The sequence below is a fragment of the Protopterus annectens genome, chromosome 4.part1 (genome assembly GCF_019279795.1).
Source record: "Protopterus annectens isolate FY-2018-M chromosome 4.part1, PAN1.0, whole genome shotgun sequence".
Taxonomy (NCBI): domain Eukaryota; kingdom Metazoa; phylum Chordata; order Ceratodontiformes; family Protopteridae; genus Protopterus; species Protopterus annectens.
The window spans coordinates 449883386-449899643 of record NC_056734.1 but is presented as its reverse complement, the minus strand read 5'-3'; positions in this window follow the sequence as shown (position 1 = coordinate 449899643).

Below are 16258 nucleotides of genomic sequence, written 5' to 3'. Positions count from 1 at the left end.
AATATGTATTTGAACATGTATAAAGTGCTAGTTTAAAAGCAAATAGTATATAATGCATTTTATTCTATTTACAATATGGCAATAAGAATGATTTTACATGTAATTGTTTGAAGCTTTGGAGCTGCAGTGTATTTGAACTCTGACCCTGGCAGTAGCCAGCTCAGCAAGCTTATGTTTTTCACTAATGATTATCTGCTGGGTCAGGAAAATTAAATGTATAAAGCATTGAATATTCTTATTCCTTCCTCTGAGATAATTGGCCTTGTGAATATTATCAGAGATAAGACACAGCTGCTAAAGTAAAGTTGCAAGAAGATTGAACTGACTATTGTATTCGAGCAAGCCTAAGACCTTGGAAGAGTAACATTTACAGAAAGACATTGTAACGAACCAGGTGCTTTGCAAGGCTGTATTATTCCCATGGGAAAACTTTTAAAATGTATAACATCAGCTTTTTCTTATGAATAGAATATTGTAGACCATAGTGATGTAGGTGCCCTGTGACTAACCACGTCAGTAAGGTGGGCACAGCTTGAATGTAAGACTATATAAAATTGTGTATTTCCTGCATCATGTCAGGCAAAACTCTGTACTTGTATGGTTTTTTGCCTCCTGGTGTACACTAGTAAACTTTTGCATCTGAGCCTCCTGTGTTGTTATCATTTGTTTTTATTTAACACCTTGTATCCATAGGCTACTGTGGCCTCAATTTAAATTAACAAACACACAGTATTTGATCAGTTATGGATACTATTTGCTAACAGAAGGGAATAAAAGAGAAATAGAAGATGAGTGTGAGTTTGGGAAGAGGGTGCTTACAAGCCAAAGCAGAGTGCTCTCCAGGGGATAATGAATATTAGCTCAAACAGGCAGATGCATACACAAAGTTAACTTTAGCTGTTTGTGTTTGCAGACAGTTCAGACCTGGACTGCGCTTTTCTTATAACAGTGTATCCACCAGTCAGATAAAAGATAAAGGTGGTACAGCAGCTGAATACTTAGAGTGGTGTTAGGTCTAGAAAAGAAGAGTACAGAGAGGAGTAAGCACTTTTGAGATGGTAAATCATATAATAGGCCTGATAGTAAATAACCATCGTATAACAGGCCTGATAGTACTTAAACATTGTATAACAGGCGTGATACTACTTAACCATTGTTTAACAGGCTGGATACTACTTAGTTGTATAACAGGCCTGATAGTACTTAGCCGTTGTATAACAGGCGTGATACTACTTAACCATTGTGTAACAGACCTGATACTACTTATCTGTTGTAAAACAGACCTGATGCTACTTAACCATTGTAAAACAAGCTTGATAGTACTTAACTATTTTATAACAGGCCTGATACTACTGTTGTATAACAGGCCTGCTACTACTTAATCATTATATAACAGGCCTGATGCTACCTAACCATTGTATAATAGTCTTGATAGTACTTAACAGTTGAATAATAAGCCTGATAGAACTTAACCGTTGTATAACAGGCCTGCTGTGGAAGGTTGGCATAATGGTTAAGGTGTTTACCTTGCAGATACAATGTGCAGTGTTTGACTCTCACATGAGGTAATTGGATAGGCTTAAGTATGGCTTACAAGGGCAGTTAGCTTAGTTCTAATCTATGAACAGATATGATACCACTCAACTGTTGTAGAACAGGCCTGATACTTAAACATAATATTTTCAACATCTTACTGAAATAACAAAACAAGTTTATACATAACTGTTGCCTATACAATCCATTAAGTTGCATGTGTGCTTTCTCCTTAGTAACTTTCACCTCTGTAAAACTTTAAAATGTATAAATGTAACTACTGTTTGTGTATACATGAAAGTAGAAATGTAACTACTCTGTGTTTGACTGGAGCTTAGTATAATGCAATGTAAGCAAATGGAGCTTTTCTCCCTGGGCCTCCTCTGAAAGTAGATATTGCACAGTTGGACTTTTCCAGTAAAGAAAGACACATCAATAAATAAATAAATACATAAATAAATAAATAAATAAATAAATAAATAAATATTACTTAACCATTGTACAATAGGCCTCATACTACTTAACTGTTGTATAAAAGGCCTGATACTACTTAACCGTTATATAACAGGTCTGATACTACTTAACCATTGTATAACAGGCCTGATAGTACTTAACCATTGTATAACAGGCCTGATAGTACTTAACGAATGTGCAAGAGGCCTGATGCTACTTAACCATTGTATAACAGGACTGATACTACTTAATCATTGTATAAATGGTCTGAAAGTGCTTAACCATTGTATAACAGGCCTGATGCTACTTAATCACTGTACAACAGGCCTGATGCAACTTAACCATTGTATAACAGGCCTGATGCTACATAACCATTATACAACAGGCCTAATGCTACTTAACCATTGTACAACAGGCCTTATACTACTTAACCATTGTACAACAGACCTGATAGTACTTAACCATTGTATATTATTTAATATATGCAATTATACAGCCAAACTGGAGGCAAAGCTCTCTCAACCCAAGACTGGAACTGACAGTCAAGAGGAGAAGGGTAATACTTGCAACACACCACCAGTCTCACATAGACCTAATAAACCAACACCGGCAAATAACACACATGAATACAAGAAAACATACTCGGAGGCTCTAAATAAAAATCTGCAAAAGCAACAGAGACCTCCAAAGCAGACATCCAAGCAAACTCCACACCCCATCACCAACCATGAAACACATACTTCACATAATCAGTGTGCCACACAATCACAGCCCTTAATGCAAAACAACATACCCATCACTAGTAATAGGCAACTCTATAGTCAGGCACACTGATGTCCCACTAACTAGGCTGGACAAGGAGAAGGTTACAGTTAGCTGCCTGTCAGGTGCCAGGATCTGCCACATAACACAAGCACTCAGGTCACTCCAGAACAAGTACAAATACAACTCTGTCATTGTCCATGTTGGTGTGAATGACCTGAGACGTACCTCCCTGGACTACATGAAAAGAGACATGGAAGAGCCCTCTGATTATGTAGCCCAGGCCGGTATGACCCTGACCCTGGGTAGCATCCTGTCCTCACCAAGAACGATGCCACAGTATAAAGAAAAAATGATCAATTTCAACAATTGGCTAAGTTTCTGGTGTCATTCAAAGGGGATCCAGTATCTGTCCGCCTGGGATGACATACTCAACAAGCCACGTTGCTTCACAAGAGATGGCTCTTGCCACCCCTATAGTGCCTTTTTTAGGCAAGGCTCAAAAGACAAACCCACCACCATAAATAGCACAAGTAACCAAAAACTGAGGGTAATGCTACTCAACGTCAGAAGTCTAAACCTAAAAATGCACGCACTCGAGGCCCTACTCAGTATGGAGAACATCGACATCTGTGCAGTAACAGAAACCTGATTTAAGGCTCCTGAGAGTACCACAACACTACTAGGCTATAACTCATACCATACCTTACGGCCACAGAACCAGGACTGAAACACAAAAGGCGGGGGTGTATCCATATTCATCAAGGATACCCACACCTCCAGGTTAGTGGTGCAGCACAATGCATCAGAGATCATCCATGTGCAACTAACAATGGCCAAAACTGCCATCCAAATTGTAGCTTGCTACAGATCACCCATCATGGCCCAGGACCCCCATTCTGCATTTCTGGAGACACTGGGAAATATGAACGTCCTACCAAACACCCTAATACTGGGTGATTTCAATTACCCAAACATAAACTGGGAGAACTACTCAAGTACTAACTCGCTTGCCCAATGCTTCCTAGAATTTATAAACTCGAATGCCCTGGATCAACTGGTCAACACCCCCACCAGAGGGAACAACATATTGGACTTGGTCATCACCAATATGGGAGACCGGTGTTCCACACCAGAGGTCAACCCCTTGCTGGTTAGATCAGACCATAGATTAATCACTCTGGATATCCACATTCTGCCCCCATCCCCAATCAAGGAAACCACCATGAAAAACTTTTCAAAAGCAAACTTCATGTTACTTAAGACCGAGGTGGAAAGGTTCACAGCCCCCTTGCTAAAGGACAATGCTGTCCAAGCTGCTGAAACCTTTACAAAGGCACTCTATGAGCATCTGCAAGAATGCATGAATTGTGCTATCCCAAGTAAAACCAAGACTCACTCCTCCAAGAAAAGGAAACCAGTCTGGTGGACCCCTGCCATAAACAAGCTATACAACAGAAGGAGGAAACTAGTACAGAAAAGAGTAAAATCCCAAGAAGGAAAGACATCCTTGATCAGTATCAGCAAGAAACTATGATCCCTCATTAAATCATCCAAGGCTAGTTTTGAAAGAAAAATTGCCAATGACTCCAAAGATAACCACAAAGCGTTCTTTAGCTATGTCAAGAACCTAAGTGGAAACTCTCAGATCTGCTCTGAGTTAGAGCAGAATGGCACAAAATACACTGAACCAACTGATATTGCCAACATTCTGGCAGACAGGTTTAGTGCAAACTTCACCCCCCTCTCACACCCTAAAGGGCCCATAACCATACCAGAAGAATGTAGGGCCCCATCAATCACAAACACACAGGTTAAAACAGCCCTATCCAAAGCCAAAAACACAGCTTCAATGGAACCAGATGGTGTCCCAGGCTGTGTCTTACAAGAGCTCAGAAATGAACTAACCCCTCACCTAAACACACTGTTCAAACTCAGCCTCTCTACAGGCTACGTACCCACAGAGTAGCGCACAGCAACAGTTATCCCGCTCCACAAAGGTGGAGCCACAATGGACCTCAGGAATTATCACCCTATAAGCCTGACTAGCCTGGTCTGCACGGCTATGGAATGCATCATCATGAAACTCATTAACAGAAACATTGGGAACCTCCAAACCTTGGACCCTACCCAGTTTGGCTTTATTAAGGGAAGATCATGCCTCCTAAACCTGGTGGACTTCATTGAGATGGTTGCCAAGGCATTAGACAAGGGAAAGGAGGTCCACACAGCCTACCTAGACCTCGCAAAGGCTTTCAACACCATTCCCCATTCTAGTATTATAAACAAGCCCACCAGCTTGAACATAAACCCCTATGTCATGAGATGGGTTGCCAACTGGCTCATGGATAGAACCCACATGGTGTGAGTTGCAGGCTCTACATCTGACTCTAAACTGGTTACAAGTGGTGTCCCCCAGGGCTCAGTCCTAGGACCCCTCCTGTTTGACATATCCCTCTCAGAGGTACAGGCAAGCATAGGAGGACTATGGCTGACCAAGTTCTCAGACAACTGCAAACTAGGGGCCATAATTGATTCTCCAGCTGATACAGACACCCTCCAGATGGGTCTCACTGAGACGGATACCTGGTGTCAAAATCATGGCCTCAAGCTAAATGCCAAAAAGTGCATAGTCATCCACTTTGGAAAAAACAAAGTACCCGTGAACTACCACATAGGTGGTAGTCCCCTAAATACAGAAAATGTAATAAGGGATCTGGGGACCCAAGTAGATAGTAATCTCTCCTTTGATAATCATATTGCCAAGGTGGTTAGAAAATCCTTCTATGTGGCCCACCTAATCACAAAAGGGTTCGCATCTAGAACAAAAGAGGTTATTGTGCCTCTCTACCATACCTCTCAACCTGGAAACATCAAAAATCAGGACAATGCCCTTGAAAAATAGGTACAAATTTGTACACTGATTAACATATAATTTGCATACATAATTACATAACCCCACCACTCCAATGGAATTGTGGGATACCAAATTTCAAATGCAAACTGAAGAACAGGCAACCAAAATATGGCACCAGAGTCCCCATGCAGCCATTCCAATGTCCCATTACTTGGCTATTTTGCCCCATTTACCATAAATACTAATGTGTGCATACTGCTTTACTTCTACAATGGATTACTTGGATTTTATTTTTACAGCACAAGAATGCACAAATACTAATAGACTTCTGGTAAAACCAATACTGTCTCAAAATGAAAACAGACTTGGCATTAAAACTTGTCTGCCCTTGAAACTCTCATTCATTGAAACAGCATTGAAACCCACACCACACCCAAAGAAAATGCATCTGGCCAGTGGTGGATAAAGACTACCTTTGGGCTGTTTTCAAATCAGTGGCCACTTGCACACAAAACAAAAAACATACATGTGTTCTTTTCTTTGATACATTCCTGACTTTATTAAATTATATTCCCTGTATAGTACAGCACACTTGTTAGACAGAGTACATTTTAAATTTATTGTTTGAAGTGAACATTTTCCAGCAGACTGTATTGTAGGCAATGAAACAAAATGTATGAACCAATAATGACAAAACTGCCCAATTCAGAACATTTCCATCATAAAGTCTACTTCCATACCCACACTATAAATAGAATGACAGCAGTTTCAGCCATAGGCATCTTGCACAGCTTCCCACACTTATTTTCAATTTCATTTTTTTTTTTTGGGGGGGGGGGCACATTTTAAACATTGCTTTTATAATTTTGTAAAGTTGCTAGAATAAAATGTTGTGCTACAACCATGCATTTCAGTAGTCAGTCTTAACCCAGGACTCTATGCACTACAGTCAGAGCAATATACCACTATGCTAAATCAGCAGGTTCCTGAAAAATAGGAAGACTGAAACTTACTGGCTCTCATTTAGTACATTTCATTTCTCACCACAACTGTCAAACCTCTTAGCACAAAAACCTGGACAAACAAAGCCAATAATAGGTGAATACAATTTCAGTTCACACTTCAGCTCTCAACTCTTAGCACAAAAAATCTGGAGGAATACAAATTCAGTTCTCACTATAGCTCTCAACTGTTAGCAGAAACAACCTGGATAAAGCTCACAAGTGGTGGATAGGGACTTTAGGCTCTTTTTACCCTGTACTCAGGGTACAGGGTTTGAGCCTAAGTACCTCTTGCCACCAGGTGTATTGAATGTGGGGCATTTTCTCACACACAGACACACCTTTCCTGCTTGTACTCTACACTAAATAAATTAAATACAGTCCCGCTCGTACTCTGCAGTACACACACACCACTTTCCTGCTTAGGTAAATGAAATAGTTTCCATGCTTGCATCAGGTTTGTTTAAATAAATGAAATAGCTACCTGCTCGTACTCTGCACTAAATAAATGAAATACAGTCCCACTCATACTCTGCAGTACACACACACCACTTTCCTGCTTAAATGAATGAAATACAGTTACCACACTTGGATCAGATCCAACACACACTACCTGAAAGCTCAAAGCTCTGAATTTCTCATCATCCTTTCCCCGCTCGTTGCAGCAATAAATAAATGTAGTGCAGTAATGTAGTCCTGTCCCACTCGCAAAATAAATGCATCAGCAATGTAAATATAACAGACCTGCTCGCCATCACACAAGACTCCAGCATTAATAAATGTAGACACAGTAGTCTCATTCCTGCTCGCAAAATAAATAAATGTAGTCCACTTTCCACACTTGCATCAGCAATGTAATAGTCCATTTGCTCACAGATGGAATGGGTTATGAAAGCCATAAATACATGCAGTCCAACAGCTGAAAGCCCAGCAAGCAGATGCAAATGCACCACTTTCTGGTTCCCGCTTGCAGATTTAATTCAACAACCGGAAGTTCTTCCTGGGAGCTCTGAACTCAATTCCGACAGGCTGATGGAGCTGATGTCTATACACACATGATGACGTCAGCACAAATAGCAGGAGAAAAAAAAATTTAAATAAAAGCTGGGGAAAAGTCAGAAACCAAGGGGTGCCACCCGGGAATCGTGGCACCCCATTATTTGGACCCCAAAACTCGGTAAAAAACAAGTAATTCAGGACAGTTGAGAGGTATGCTCTCTACTCATCACTAATTAGACCCATCATAGAATACAACGCCCCATTTGGGATGTACCTTACAAGACACCTGCAACAGCTGGAAAGACCACAAAAGTACCTCACCAACAGGATCACTGGCCTCAAACATATGCCCTATGCAGCCCGACTCAAGAAACTCCAGCTGTACTCGGTTGCATACCACTTACTCAGAGATGATCTCTGCCTGACATACAAGGCCATGTCCAACACAGAACTGATGTACATGCTCCACCTAAAAAAAAAACAAATCCCAGAGAGCCACACGCTCTAGAGATATAAACCTCACCACAACAATAAATAGGACATGCTGGAGGGATAGAGTCCTATCACAGAGACTCCCCATGCTTTGGAACAGAATTCCAATATACATCAGGCAGAGCCCCTCACTAACACTCTTCAAGAGTAACCTTGACGGGTGGATGGGAAACAGAAAATTTACCCCGGGGATCACTGCAGTGGCTCTGCTGGACAGTGGCATAGGGAACTAATGGGTCTGTTGGACAGAGACACAGGGAACTAATCTAAGGGGGTGGCAAAAGCCAACAAATTCTGGCTAGGCTTATAAATGCCCTTGGGCAGATAGCCTAGTACTTACCTATGAACCTACGAACCTATAACAGGCCAGATACTACTTAATCAATGTTTAACAGGCCTGATAGTATTTAACCATTGTACAACAAGCCTGGTGCTACTTAACCATTGTATAACAGACCTGATGCAACTTAACCATTGTATAACAGGCTTGATGCTACTTAACCATTGTACAACAGGCCTAATGCAACTTAACCATTGCATAACAGACCTGATGCAACTTAACCACTGTATAACATGCCAGATGCTACTTAACCATTGTATAACAGGCCTGATACTACTTAACCATTGTATAACAGGCCTGATAGTACTTAACCATTGTATTACAGGCCTGATACTACTTAACCATTGTATAACAGGCCTGAGCCTTCTAGCTTATCAGTGGGAGTGGTAAGCACTAGGTAGCCTATCTACCACAAGAGAGGTTTCTGGCCCAGAAATTCTAGTTTATTGGCTGTTTGGCAGTTTTCCCAATTCTTTCAACTTAGTGGTTTAAAAGCCATTGTTTGCACTTGTTTCCCATCTTTCCTGCAACTAGTCTAGTCCAGATACAGATTTGCTGGATCCAGGACTGTTTGTAAGCCTCTGAGCTCCCAAGCATTTCTGTGTTGGAGGGAAGTCTTCCAGCTTATCTGTGGGAGTGGTAAGCACTAGATATCCTATCTGCCACAAGATCCAGGTACAGATTCTTAGTTTTAGCACTTGTATTTGCTTATTCATGCTCAGCACTTGTTCAGAACTTGTTGTTAGCACTAAATAAGCTACAAATTACTACAGCACTCAACCTTCCTCTTTACCTAGAGGAAAACAATTTTTGTACTTACTTTCCTCACTTGCTTAGAAAAAAAACAGCTCTTATACTCACTTTCCTCACTTGTCTAGAGGAAAGTATTTTTTTATTCAGGCATGTCCAAGGGTCAGCTCCCACTGTTCTCTTCTGTCTATCTGATGAATCTGGGCATCTTGGGGCAATGTAGCAATTGCCTCGTACACAGACGACCCTCTCATCCTACCACCCAACACCACAACCTGTGAGAGATGCACTTATCTAGCCAAAATGGAGGTAAAGCTCTCTCCAACCAAGACTTTACTTGAAAGTCAAGAGGAGAAGGTAAACACTTGCACCACACCACACTCATCACATAGTCCCACTAAACCTACACTACCAAAATCCACTCATAGAAACACAAAAACATTAATGGAGGCTCTCAATAATAATCTGCTCAAGCAACAGAGACCTCCAAAGCAGAAACGCAAGCAAGCTCCACCCCCCAACACAACCCAAATGACACATAGCCCACAGACTCAGTGTGCCAATAAACCACAGGCCATAAGGCAAAACAACGTACCCAACACACTAGTCATAGGTGACACTATAGTCAGGCACACTGATGTCCCACTCACCATGCTAAACAAGGAGAAGGTTACTGTCAGCTGCCAGTCAGGTGCCAGGATCTGCCACATAATCCACGCATTCAGGTCACTCCACAACAAGTACAAATATGGCTCTGTCATTGTCCATGTTGGTGTGAACGACCTGAAACGTACCTCCCTGGACTACATGAAAAGAAACATGGAAGAGCTCTCCGATCTTGTAGCCCAGGCAGGTATGACCCTAGCCCTGAGTAGCATTCTGCCATCTCCCAGAATGATACTGCAGTACAAGGACAAAATGATTGACTTCAACAATTGGCTAAGCTTCTGGTGTCATTCTAAGGGGATCCAGTATCTGTCTCCCTGGGACAACATAGTCGACAGACTAAGGTGCTTTGCCAGAGATAGCCTGCATCTGTTGCCCCTGGGATTCTGGATACTGGCAAAGGGTCTTGCCACCCCTATAGTGCCTTTTTTAGGCAAGGTTCAAATGACGAATTCACCACTGTAACAGGAACAGGCAAGCAAAAACCGAGGGTAATGCTACTCAATGCTAGATGTCTAAATCTCAAAATGCACTCACTCGAGGCACTCCTTAAAATGGAGAACATCGATATCTGTGCAGTGACTGAGACATGGCTCAAGGCTCTAGAGAGCACCCCTGCATTAGCAGGCTATAACTCATACCAAACTTTTCGGCTATCTAACCTGGACCAGAACACCAAAGGCAGAGGTGTGTCAATATTCATTAAGGATAGCCACACCTCTAGGCTAGTTGTGCAGCATAATGCATGTGAGGTTATCCAAGTGCAACTAACTCAGGGCAAAACTGCAACCCAAATATTAGCTTGCTACAGATCCCCCACCATGCCCCAGGAGTCCCACTCCTCTTTTCTTGATATACTGGAAAATATTAGGGTTCAACCAAGCACCCTAATAATGGGTGATTTCAACTACCCCACCATTAACTGAGAAAACTAGTCATGTACCAACTCCTTCACTCAACACTTTCTGGAATTCATAAATTCCAATGCCCTGGATCAACTTACCCACACCCTTACCAGGGATAGACCTAGTCATTACCAACATCAGTGACTAGTGTTCCACACTTGAAGTTGACTCCTCGGTCAGATCCGACCATAAGCTAATCACCCTAGATATCCACATCCCGGCCCCACCCACCATTAAGGAAACCATGGTAAAACATGTCTCCAAAGCCAACTTCATGCTTCTTAAGAGAGAAGTGGTAAACTTCATGACACTCATGCATATGGGCAATACAGTTACGACTGCTGAATCCTACACAAATGCACCCTCGCTAAGCACTTACATGAGTGCATGGATCGTGCTATCCCAAACAGAACCAAGATGCTATCCTCCAAAAAAATGAAGCCAATCTGGTGGTCCCCTGCCATAAACAAACTCTACAACAAAAGGAAGAAACTGTTGCAAAAGAGTGTAAAATCCCATGAGTGGAGGAGCTCCCTGGTTGGCCTCAGTGAGAAGCTGAGATCCCTTATAAGATCCTCCAAAGCTAGCTACAAAAACAAAATCACCACTGATTCTAAGGGCAACCACAAAGCATTCTATAGCTATGTCAAGAATATCAATGGCAACACCCAGATCTGCTCTGAGTTACAGCAAAACAGCATGAAAATTACAGAGCCAACTGATATTGCCAACATCCTGGCAGATCGGTTCAGTGCTAACTTTATACCCCCCTCTCACCCCCTAAAAGGCCAATATCTATACAGGAAGAATGCAGAATCCCTGTAATCACATCTATGCAGGTAAAAGCTGCACTGTCTAAAACCAAAAACACAGCATCCATGGGACTGGACAACATCCCAGGCTGCGTTTTACACGAACTTCAGAATGAACTGGCTCCCTACCTAAGCACCATGTTCAGTCATAGTCTCTTGTCAAGCTTTGTGCCCACTGAATGGTGCACAACAACAGTTATCCCACTCCACAAAGGGGAAGCCACCACTGATCCTGGGAACTATCGCCTTATTAGCCTGCTGAGACTGGCCTGCCGAGACTGGTCTGCAAGGCCATGGAATGTATTATCATGGAACTCATAAACAAAGATATTGGTAACCTCCAAACTCTGATCCCCACCCAGTTCGGGTTTGTGAAAGACAGATAATGCCTTCTGAACCTGATTGACTTCTTTAAGGCAGTCACCAAAGCCATAGACGAAGGTAAGGTGGTTCACACAGCCTATCTTGACCTCGCCAAGGCTTTCAACACCATCCCCCATTCAGGAATTATAGCTAAACTCACTGAACTAGGTATAAATCCCTATGTCACAAAATGGATTGTCAACTGGCTCACTGACAGAACCCACACTGTAAAAGTTGCAGACTCTAAATCTGACTACAAACCAGTGACAAGTGGAGTACCACAGGGTTCAGTCCTTGGACCTCTCCTGTTTGGTATCTACTTCTCTGAAGTACAGGCTAACACAGAAGACCTCTGGTTAATGAAGTTTGCAGATGACTGCAAACTAGGAGCCACAGTTGAGTCCCCAAATGATGTGGACATCCTACAGAAGGGCCGCACTGAGACAAATGCCTTGTGTCAGAGGCATGGCCTCAAGCTCAATGACAAAAAGTTGACTGTCATCCCCTTTGGTAAAAACTCTGTAGCCAACATAAACAGCAGTCTACTTAATGCCAAATATGTGATAAGAGACCTTGGGACCCAGGTGGGCAATAGTCTCTCCTTTGATAATCACATCGCCACAATAGTCAGGAAATCCTTCTATGTGGCACACCTCATCACAAAAGGGTTCTCATCCAGGAAAAAAGAGGTCATTGTTCCCCTCTACTTGGCACTCATTAGACCCATTACAGAGTAAAATGCCCCTTTTGGAATGTACCTTACAAGACATCTGCAGCAGCTGGAAAGGCCACAGAAGTACCTTACAAAGAGGATTACTGGCCTCAAACAGATGCCCTGCACTGACCATCTAAAAAAACTCCAGCTTTACTCTGTAGCATATCGCCTACTCTGAGGAGATCTCTGCATAACATATAAAGCTATGTTAATCCCAGAGCTGTTAGACATGCTACACCTAAAGAAATCCCAATCCCTCTGAGCTACATGCTCTAGGGACATAAACCTTGTCATCACAATAAACAGGACATGCTGGAGGGATAGATTCCTGTCCCAGAGACTTCCTATACTCTGGAACAAGCTACCCATCTATGTCAAGCAAAGTTCCTCATTAGCACTTTTCAAGAAAAGTCTTGATGAGTGGATGGGAAATAGCAAATACACCCTGGGGATCACTTCTTTGGCTCTGCTCAACAGGGGCACAGGAAATTAACTTTCTTGGGTGACATAAGCCAGGGAACCTTGTTGGCTAGGCTTACTTAGGCCGTTGGGCCGATAGCCTAGTACCTACCTATAAACCTATGATAGTACTTAACCATTTTACAACAGGCCTAATGCTACTGAACCATTGTATAACAGACCTGATAGTACTTAACCATTGTACAAAAGGCCTGATAGTACTTAATCGTTGTATAACAGGCCTGATAGTACTTAACCATTTTATAACAGGCCTGATACTACTTAGCCATTGTACAACAGGCCTGATGCTACTTAATCATTGTATAACAGGCCTGATAGTACTTAACTGTTGTATGAAAGGCCTGATGCTACTTAACCATTGTATAATGGGCCTGATGCTACTTAACCATAGTACAACAGGCTTGATGCTACTTAATCATTGTACAACAGGCACAGAGTGGAGACTCAAACAGGAAAAGTTCAAAAGTTTTAATAACTCCACATAATACGAACACGGACACAAAAAAACAATTGTAACATGAACGCTTTCTCTCTATATACATGTTTTCGTCCTATTAAGTTAGACTTCATCAGATGACCAGTGTGTGCTTATATTACTAATATTTATACTAAAATAAATTAACTAAAACCAATAAGATGACACTATCTCGGTTTAAAACCCTCAATAGATTTGCAGTTTAAATCAATTAAAAACCATTAAAACAATCTACATTTTCCTAAAACTTTCATCTAAAATTCTTAAATATATAACATATAAAATCCTATAAATACATAATAATAAGTTTCTATTTATGAAGTATCAAACCATGATATTAAAAATATTAAAAAAATACTTTGGAAATTGTCAGTTACTTAATGTTAATATGAAAAATACATATAAGGTATAGGAATACATTGCCATGTGGTGGATATTTTAAATAATTACATTCATATACAATTCAAATCTTAGCTGCCCTTAGTTTTAATAATGGTAATATGGAAACATAGTCATTCAAACCAGGGGGGTTACCTACCTCAAGGGTCACTTGCCACCATAACTCCCTAAATTCAATCTTTTCTTCCCATGGGCCTCCCCTGATGTCATTTTTTGACTTGTTCCAATATCAAGAAAGAAAACTTTGATTTCGAACATAACTTTGTATGTTTAAACAAGGCATTAGTATCCTTACCCACTTTTATGTCATAAATATGTTCGTAGATCCTTCTTTTTAACATTCTTTCAGTCTTCCCTACATAGAAGGACCTACAAACTGAACAGATGGCTAAATATATTATTCCTTTTGATTCACAGTTATAGTAATTAGTACTAATAATCCACCTATTCCTACTTTCTAGGTAGTATCTATCAGTATTCATAATATATGTACATTGTGTACAATGACCACATTTTCATAGAAAATTGAAGAAACTAGAAAGAGATATGAAGGAATATGATAGTAACAATAGTTATCCCAAACCCTCACATAGACAGTTTAAGCAAAGCTATGATAATTGGCAGAATTATGAAGTATCTCTTCCGGAGAATGGTGGAAATGAAGAGCAGTATCAGGAAGAAGGGGACCATGCATATGATCAAGCCTTCCCGCCTCTAAGGAGATCGGAAAGGCTGATGAATAAGCAGGGTCCACCGCAGCCAAATTTTCAATGGAGGGGGAGATTTTAACTGTACCTGCCTCACCACAAGTTATAATAATGAGATTGTAGTAGATGAAACTAAAAATACATTCAACAATTTTTCTATCTATAATTTTAGTAGTATGGAAGTTGAGAAGGAACATTTTGAATTATTCTCTAAGGGTTTAAAATTCATCCCATATAAAAAAGGGGACATAACCAAAATGCTGCTTGATATTAAATTATTTTTAAGAAAAGTCAATCTGAGTATCATGTTCTCTATGGATAAAACAATTAAAAATACAGATTTGAAATGTAACACCATTTATAACCCCCCCTTACACCCTCAGTTAAAAAATCTGGAAAAAGTTATGGAAAAAGAGGTGAGAAAAGAACAGACAAATATTAAGTACAAGGTTAACCTAAGTAATAAAGAAAGAGAATTATTGTATGAAATGAAAGGAAATATTAATATTAGAGTGATGAAACCAGATAAAGGAGGAGGGTTGGTGATTATGGATAATATACAGTATGAAAGTAAGATGAACATGATATTATGGGATGACTTGAGATACTCTAGTGTTTCAAAAAATGAGGTTAATATAGCCTATAATAAAATAGATATAGGACTAGGGGATATGTTAGATGAGGAACTTATAGACTACAACACATAAATGTACTTAAAAGTAGAAAGATAAAAAACTTATTCCTTAGCTAAATATGTGGATACAAAATTAAAACAGTTATGGGCAGGAAGAAATTTTATATTAAAAGATTCTTGGGACCTCCTGAAGGAAATTTCTGATGATTTATACCATGAAGATTTATTATTCATAACTATAGACGTTGCAGATTTATTTTCCTCTATACCTTATAATAAGGGTATGGAAACGTTTGAGGAAATAATCTATGAAGACCAAGGTTTAACACAAAATGAAAAATTAGTAAATGTCTGGTTAATGGATATGGTTTTGAAGAATAATTTTCTATATTTTAATGGAGAATTTTTTCAGCAGATTCAAGGGGTAGCAATGGGAGCAGCCTGTGCCCCAACTTATGCCAATTTAGTTCTGGCTAAATAGGAAGAAAAGTATATCCTAAATACTGCATTTAATACCTGCTGGACACTTTATTGTAGATTTTTGGATGATATAGTCATTTTTGGACAGCAGGTAAAGAAAAATTTGAAGAATTTATGATTTATATAAATAAAACTACAATTTTTTTAAAGTTTACATACAAAATATCAGATGCAAGTTTGCAGTATTTGGATATAGAGATATAAAAGGTGGAGAAAAATTTCAAACAAAAATATTTAGAAAAACAACCTTCTGTAACTCCTTCCTACATTACAAGAGTGCACACCCTCTACATTGCAAGAAAAATATGGTTAAGGGGCAATTTGTGAGAGGATGTCGTATGACTAGCTCCAACACTGACTTTAAAGTGGAATGTGATTTAATAGAGAAAATGTTTTTAGAAAGAGGCTACCCCTTAAAATTCATCAGAAATATTA